Source organism: Scomber scombrus, chromosome 23, assembly GCF_963691925.1.
Source record: "Scomber scombrus chromosome 23, fScoSco1.1, whole genome shotgun sequence".
Classification (NCBI taxonomy): domain Eukaryota; kingdom Metazoa; phylum Chordata; class Actinopteri; order Scombriformes; family Scombridae; genus Scomber; species Scomber scombrus.
Genome location: NC_084992.1, coordinates 18,279,541 through 18,287,224, shown reverse-complemented (window position 1 = coordinate 18,287,224; position 7,684 = coordinate 18,279,541).

Genomic DNA, 7,684 nt, shown 5'->3' with positions numbered 1-7,684 from the left:
TCCCAATTTAGAAATGCAAAATGTCTCACTTTTAAAGGAGAAGTAAAACTGGATCCTACATTTCCCACAATAGCCTCTTTCATCCAACCCTCTTTGACGGGTAAATGCTTGCATCTTTCAGATTCTGAGATATTAGTTGTAATGCTTGTTGTTAAAAATGTGATCTGGTATCTCAGGCTCAATCAACTCAATGACAACTAGGAAGTGTTTTTTTGTATGTTTGTTTGTTTTTTGAAACTTTTTTCATAGACTGAGAAGCTACCATCATGATATGTAAAGTGATTTTGATGAGTAAAATTATTCTTAAATTGCCCACACTCTTTTTGTGGGGATAAATATACTTTAATCCTGTTTATTTAAAGGAAGAGACTGCATTTTTAATAATCCCTAAGGTGTGACACTACTTGGTTAGTCTTTTTTATGATATAGTATTTGATTTTGTTAAAAGTAAATAAAGAGTTAAATCTATATAAAGTATTGTTCTTGTACATTTTCCTGTCATTATACTGAATGGAGTGAAGGTGAAATATCCTCTGGTGTAGAGAATCCTTTCATTATTCTCCTGGTATCCCTTTCTCAGTGATCTGGGAACCACTTGCAGTTTAATATACATGCGTAAACCTCATTGATTACATTTCAAGTTATTCATTTTCTGCATCACTGCTAAACTCCTGTGGATTAATAGTGTCTGGAATAACCTGTCAGACCTCTCTCTTAGCCTGTCGATGGATCATTGTTACCTAACAGACGGCAATCACACTGTGCTGTGAGGAGAACTGTCTGTATAGTGCCATACAGTGTCTGGTTCATCAGCCTATTCAGTGGCATAAGTGGAACATTTATCAAGATAATGGTGTACCAAACAGCACTTAATGAGCAAGGAGTGGGAGACAATCTCGGCCTTCAGCAGACAGAATGAGACACTTGAGTGCAATGTCTCTGAAACTCACTGCTTTTAGCTTTTCCTCACTTTCTTGGAAGTGGAAAACATTGCTATGTCTCTTGACAATCCTCCATATATCACAACTGTCTGCAATAGTGCAACCAAAAAAAATGTTCCTCTTTGCAAGCCAGATCACGCTGAAATTTCAGGCATGTGGTCGCAACATTTCAGGTTCAAGATTCAGCCTTTGGCATCACGTCACATGCTTGCTCAGCAAAATTGGTGAAGAAAAAGTGATGAAATTATGAAAGACAGAGCGATGGTTACTTATGCAGGTGATTAATGACATGAAAATAAGAAAGGGAGGATGGAAGAGCAGAAGGACAAAAATAAGGTTAAAATATGTATATTTTTTTGCCATATGCAGAAACGTGAAGCAAGACATGAATTTCAAGATGTGCATCTTGTTAATAAATTAAAATATGTTTTTACAAAATACAATATTTCCTCTAATTTACCTTACTAGAAAGTTAACAAGAAAATTGAAGATACAATATTACAACCAACCTATTATATATATTTATTTATTTATTTATTTATTTATTTATTTATTTATTTATTTATTTATTTATTTATTGATTTTTTCCTACAAAATACAGTATTACATGTCACCCCAACAGGTTGAATCTTCATATTTCCAATATAAAATAGCAAGTACTGCCTTTATTTTCAAAACATTATAATAACAAGTTTTTTGACAGGTGTAATCGACCCTCATTTAAGTCCCCACCTCTTCCATAAACACCCGCAGACATCAGGCTGATGAAGATTTAACATTAATTGATGAACTGAATAGTTGGTTGACAGTAAATCTATTTTGACAATCAATTCATCACATTTAATAAGACTTTCAAAACCTGACCTAATTCCAGCTTCTCAGTTGTGTTGAGCATTTGCTGCTTCTTACTTCTTAGAAGCAATATGACTTCTTAGAAGCAATATGACTTCTGATCACCCCCAACTCAAAGAAATGGTTTTAGAAAATGTGCTCATTCCTTTTCTTTCTAAGAGTTAGATGAGAAAGCTAATACAGCTTACATGTCTGTAGCTTAATATGAAGCTAAAATCAGGAGACTGCTAGCTTAGCATTAAGACTAGAAACAGGAAGAAACCACTAGCCAGCCTCAGTCCAAAAGTTTTTTTTAAAGTCCACACAATAGCACCTCCAAAGCTAATAGCAAGGTATGCCTTGTTTGTTTAATCAGTAGAAAAGCTGAAGTTTGAACATGGCAGTTAGTGGTTTTGTTTCTTGACTGGGTGCAGTGACTTCCTGCAATATTTGGTTTTTGTGTAGATTAAACAAACAAGATATATGTACAAATAAGTTAGTTTTTGAGATTCTGATAAATGGATTTTCCCTTTTACATGTAGACTGAACCACGCTCACTCTTTCTTCCTGTTTTCAGTCTTTATGCTAAGCTACGCTAACAAAATCCCATGGCTCCAGCTTAATTTTTAACCTTCTAGACATGAGGGTGTTACTGAGAGCTAGAAGTTAAACAAATTATTATATAATTAGCTCTGTAGAGTAAGCACTAAAATGTTACTGTGTTTTGATCACAAGGAGAAAAGGTAATTAAAGTCCCCCTCACTCAAAAATATATTTTTCATCTTGTTGTTCTTGTTATTTTGTATGTTGGAGCTTCCCTGTGCAGAGTTTGTTTTCACATTCATCTCCTGAAAGTGGAAAGTTTGTCTGTGCTCATTGAACATCTGATTTTAAGAGCAGGATTTGTGACATCATAACTTTAAGAAGCTGATCTTGATCCAAAACTCAACTTACACAAATGTTATGTGGAAACCTCTAGTGCACAAATAATGATAATGATGAAGTAAGAGACATCTTGTGTCCAGCAGTTAAACTTCTGAAATGAAATAAATTTACATATTCATAGATTCTGGGTAATTTAATGAGGGAGAAGGAGTTGATGTAATTTTAAGAAGTTTAACGAGATAATTAACTTTTTTTTGGTTGAAAAACCGTATCAGACACACATCATTGTTCCAAGCCGAGTATTTTTATATGTCTTAGTATATGTCTGGAGGCGACCTTTAATTACTTTCAACTTTATCCTTAGCTGTAAATCTTCATAGTTCCATTATAGAAAGTTTGTGTAATAAAATTTAGATCACGCAGCATAACCACCAGTCATTACCACCAGCTACCACCTCCCAGCCGGCTAATAACAACTCCCAGACATTACATTACTCACTGAGATGACTGCTGCTGATAGTGGTTATGGTGATATGGTAACAATGGCAGCTCCCCCTTGGTGTCATCCCCCTTAGCTCATCTGATGCATGGCCATCATCACTGTGCCGCAGATTGAAGTGAAATGATTGGGTATAAAGCCGTGAAAAGGGGTCTGCAGTGATGGGGCCTCAGTGTCCATTGAAGTGAGGGAATAATCTATCTCGCGATGTGATAGTGCTGGCCATCATTTAAGTGGTTTGAAAAGGTCAGCGGGGCGACCGGGATGCGGGAGTGATCTGGACGGCCATTACATTCATTCCGCTTCGATGTGCAAGCCGCAGCAGCCTGATTGATGCCTCCAAGAAAGGATTTGGCGCTGCTGTGGTGTGTATTATACAGCATGCACTTTAATATATTGCCTGTGTGCGTCTGCAGGTTGGTATTTGTGTGTCTCCTGGTCCGTGTGAATGAAAACGAGGAAGCTCTGGTTAATGGTGTACGATGGCCCGGGCAAAGCGTTTCATCACAGGTCTTCAGGAGAGGATCTGGAATAGCAAAGTCAACCCATCAGCTCCTATAAGCTTTCCATCACCTTACTCACTCATGACTGATGACTTCCAAACAACCACTCTCTTCATCTTTGACCAAAATAGACTCAGACCAAGAAATCAATGGAACAAGGGCCCGTTCCCTGAGAAGCTGATGTAATTAAATCTGTCTGCAGGGTAAGAAAAGAAAAGGGCAGGAGAGGGAAAGGGGGGGAACATTTTTGACTAAATAATATGTTCTCGAGTGGTGAAAGAAAGGAGAGGAAAGCTTGTGAAGTGCAGGGGGAAGTCCCTGGAGGTATAATTAACAATATCTAACATTAGTATCTGTGCCTCTACTTTCTCTGACGCTCACAACTGTACAGACTGAGGCGAAACCCAGACAGACTTGCTGCCAGGGGGTTTGCTTCTGTGTAGACCTTCCTGCTTTGTAGTCTGTGGATTAAACCCCATCATACAGTGCCTTAAAAGTATTCAGTTTGCCTTAAAAAATGGAATCAACTAGGATTTAATGTAGCTCAAAGTATTTACCTGTACGCCGAAATCATTACTGGTGCTTTTTTTCCACTGAAGATATTCTGCAGTAGATGGTGAAATTAATAATAGCTGATATTTGTGCTGCTTTCCAAAAACAAGATGGGGTTTTTAAAAGCAAACTCGACAGGTGAATGTGCACACCTGTACAGAGATGCCGACACGTCTATGAACATTTTGGAGATGGGAAATTGGCAGCACAGATGGCAAGATAGTGAATTGAAGCCAGATTGTGTAATGATTCCTCCTACACATTTAATTCCACTTCATATCAAACGATAGGCTAATCATAGATCCACTTTAACGTAAACATTCAAGACAGCAGTGTTACTTCTGCTTCTGCTCATAGTGAGCAATAACTATTCCATAAGCACCTCTCAATTATAAAAGATCTAAGCCATCTCAACCAGGTCAATCTTGACCAGTTACAGCTGTGATTTATTATTGAGGTATTATTGAAAGATTGAGCTCAAAGGGTGAATATACTGATTCCTTTTCACCTCAACCAAGATTAAAATATCATCAGTTGTAGAAATCTAATATCTTTTAATATTGTGCATTTATCACCAGGCATGACTTGAGTTTTCATATAGTTTTTGTGTGTAAAAATTGCTGCAGTGAACACATGACATGTCACTGGAGACTCTACGACAGCTGCCACACACACTCTGCCTTCTCCAGTCACCTCACCGTCACATCTTCACCACCTGCACTCATATATGAACTGTCTAAATTAGGGAAACACCTGTATGCTGGATTGTATAGTAAATATAAATTAATATATTGTTTATTGTACTTTAGATATCGAGTGTGTGGTCTCATCAGTCATGCATGTGTCTATATGCAGTAGATGATTCAAAAAATACCTGGAAAATAGACATTCTCCATAGGAACAGAAAACAGACCATTTTCAGCGTTTGTTCATGTGCACTCCTGGTACAGATTCCACACACTGTATTATATATGAGGCCCCCTGGTATTATACATGCTATCACACTGTCACACTTTAAAGGATTACTGCAATACCTGACTCAAACACAGCCATTAGGTTTGTTATTAGGAACACCTTTGATGTACAAAATAACTGCTGTGAAAAAGACCTGGGTTTCAGAAGTCACATAATTCACCTATGTATAGTCCATGCAGTTCATTGGATTGTAGTAGACCTGTATCTGTAAGGTTCACCTTTTGGTATTGTGGTAAGATTTTCACCATGAAAACAAAGGAACACTGCAACAAAAACTCTGCAAAAGGTAATTGAAAAGCACAAGTGAGGAAACGGATAAAAGAAAATGTCCAATACCTGGCCAAGAAATAGTATAGTGCATAATCCACTTTAAAACAGCAAATTGTTGTTTCCACTGCTGTTTTTGTCTGAATTAAACAGCCAAGACATAACATGTTAATTACCCAGCTTTGAAGGTTTTGGTAGGCGAATGTTGTTACCTTCAGGCAGAACCAGTATAGCTGCCTCCCACTGTTTCCAGTCTAGTTAACAGGCTGCAACAGCTACATTTAAGTGATAGATATGGCAGTGTTATTGATCTTCTCATTTAATGCTCTGCAAGAAAGCGAATAAGCACATTCCCCAAAATGTCAAACTATTATTTTCAGAAATGGGAAAATGGAAAAAGCTCCAGGTCCTTGTTTTTGCCAGAGGTTTCAATGGTATCACACAGTCAGGACATGACATCTGTTCTGTTGACATGGAGATGAATTGCCTGAAATGCAAACTCGGTAGCTGTTTCTCAACATATTATTCAATGTCATGTTCGCCAGTGAAGAGAAAATGTGATTGGGCTGAAAGCACAGGAAAGACTGGTAAAAGGACCATGAGCTGGCATTTTTTTTCTCAATCTATAATATTTTTGTTTATATTGTATTTTATATATTTTAAGTTTTGGGTAGTGGGGGCCCAACAGAACATATTTTCCCCAGGGCCCCATAATAGACTAATGTGGCTCTGTTTGGATAGAGGGTAAAATGAATGCAACAAAATACAAATAAATTCTGGAGGGAAACCTGTTGCAGCCTCCAAGAAAGCTGCACCTTGGGAGATATGTCTTCTTGATCCCAAGCATAAAGCTAACGCAACACATGAATAACTTAACAGCAACACTGCTAATGTCCTGTGGAGTGGTTGAGTCAAATCCAGATCTAAATCCAACTGAGAATTAGCGTCTGGACTTTAAACAGGCTTATCACTCACGATCTCCATGAAATGTCCAGATGTGCAAAGCCGAAAAATAAGTATCCACACAGATTGAAGGCTGTAATTGCTTCCAAAGGTGCATCTACTAAATACTGACTTTGGGGAGTCTGAATATGCAAATGCAAATATTTTGTATTCAGATCAATTTAATCACTTTGTTGTTTTCATTTTGGCATTAAATAGTCATCTTCTGTTTGCTGAATGCTTCAAGGCACCTGCTTTGCTGTAGCTAGGTGACATAAAGAAGATGTGCACAGTTCTCATGCATAGTGAGAGGAATGAATAGCTTTGTTTGAATTCCCTGTGAGGTTACTGTAAAGGATATTAAGGCCCAGACACAATTGTCTCCCTTTATCTCACTTTCTATTTCTCCCTTTCCCATGTACCCACACATTAAATGTGGCCTGCCAGAGCAGAACAGCTTGATCCTGTTAATGGATTTTAACACAGAGGTGCTGTGCTGGCAGCAACGGGATCCACACATCTGAATGTCAGCTGCAGAGGAGAGAAATAAATATCCCTAAAATAAGACCGCTGTGTGAAACTGGTCGAAATTTGGAGCTTGCATCTCGTCACGGAATCCGATGATTTTCACCTCAAGTATTTAACATGTAGCTGAAAATTTGCTGCAGCGCCTCAGATATGTACCTAACAGTGCAGAACACCCCGTGACTTTCAGTAAGGTGTTCCCCATCGACTTTAAAGTTGTAAGTCGGGGATGTGTGATAGGGTGTCTGAGCCTCCTGTGCTGTGTGGCTGCTCATTCCTGGAATAGCAAAATGCTTCCCCATCGCTACTTAATTCTAATGAGGGTTTTATGAGTCGTGATCAAGAGCTCATTGGCGACGTGTTCAGTCAATAGCGCCTTCTCTTCTGAGCCGAGCCTCAGCTTATGTGCCGACCCCAGCAAATTGACCCGGAGATTTATACAGCAATTTTCTAAAGGTCCCCATTCGTGGGCCTACAGTCAGGAAGGCGAATTAGTGTGTCAATGGATTTCACTTTCAATTTGAATGCCGAGTGGTTGGAACATGGCCCCGGCTAAAGGGAGGCCATGGGTAATGAACTCCTTTGTGTTCTGCCACTTTACAGGATCAAATGCTGGAGGCTGTGAAGACATTCAGAGCTGAAAGAGGGCGAGTTTCTTCAGGTGCCGTAGGTAGTGAATCATATGGATTTATCCACCATTTAAGGGAGACTACACATGAAGCATCCCTGTTCAACTAGGCTGGCATTGATGTGTATGTGATTGG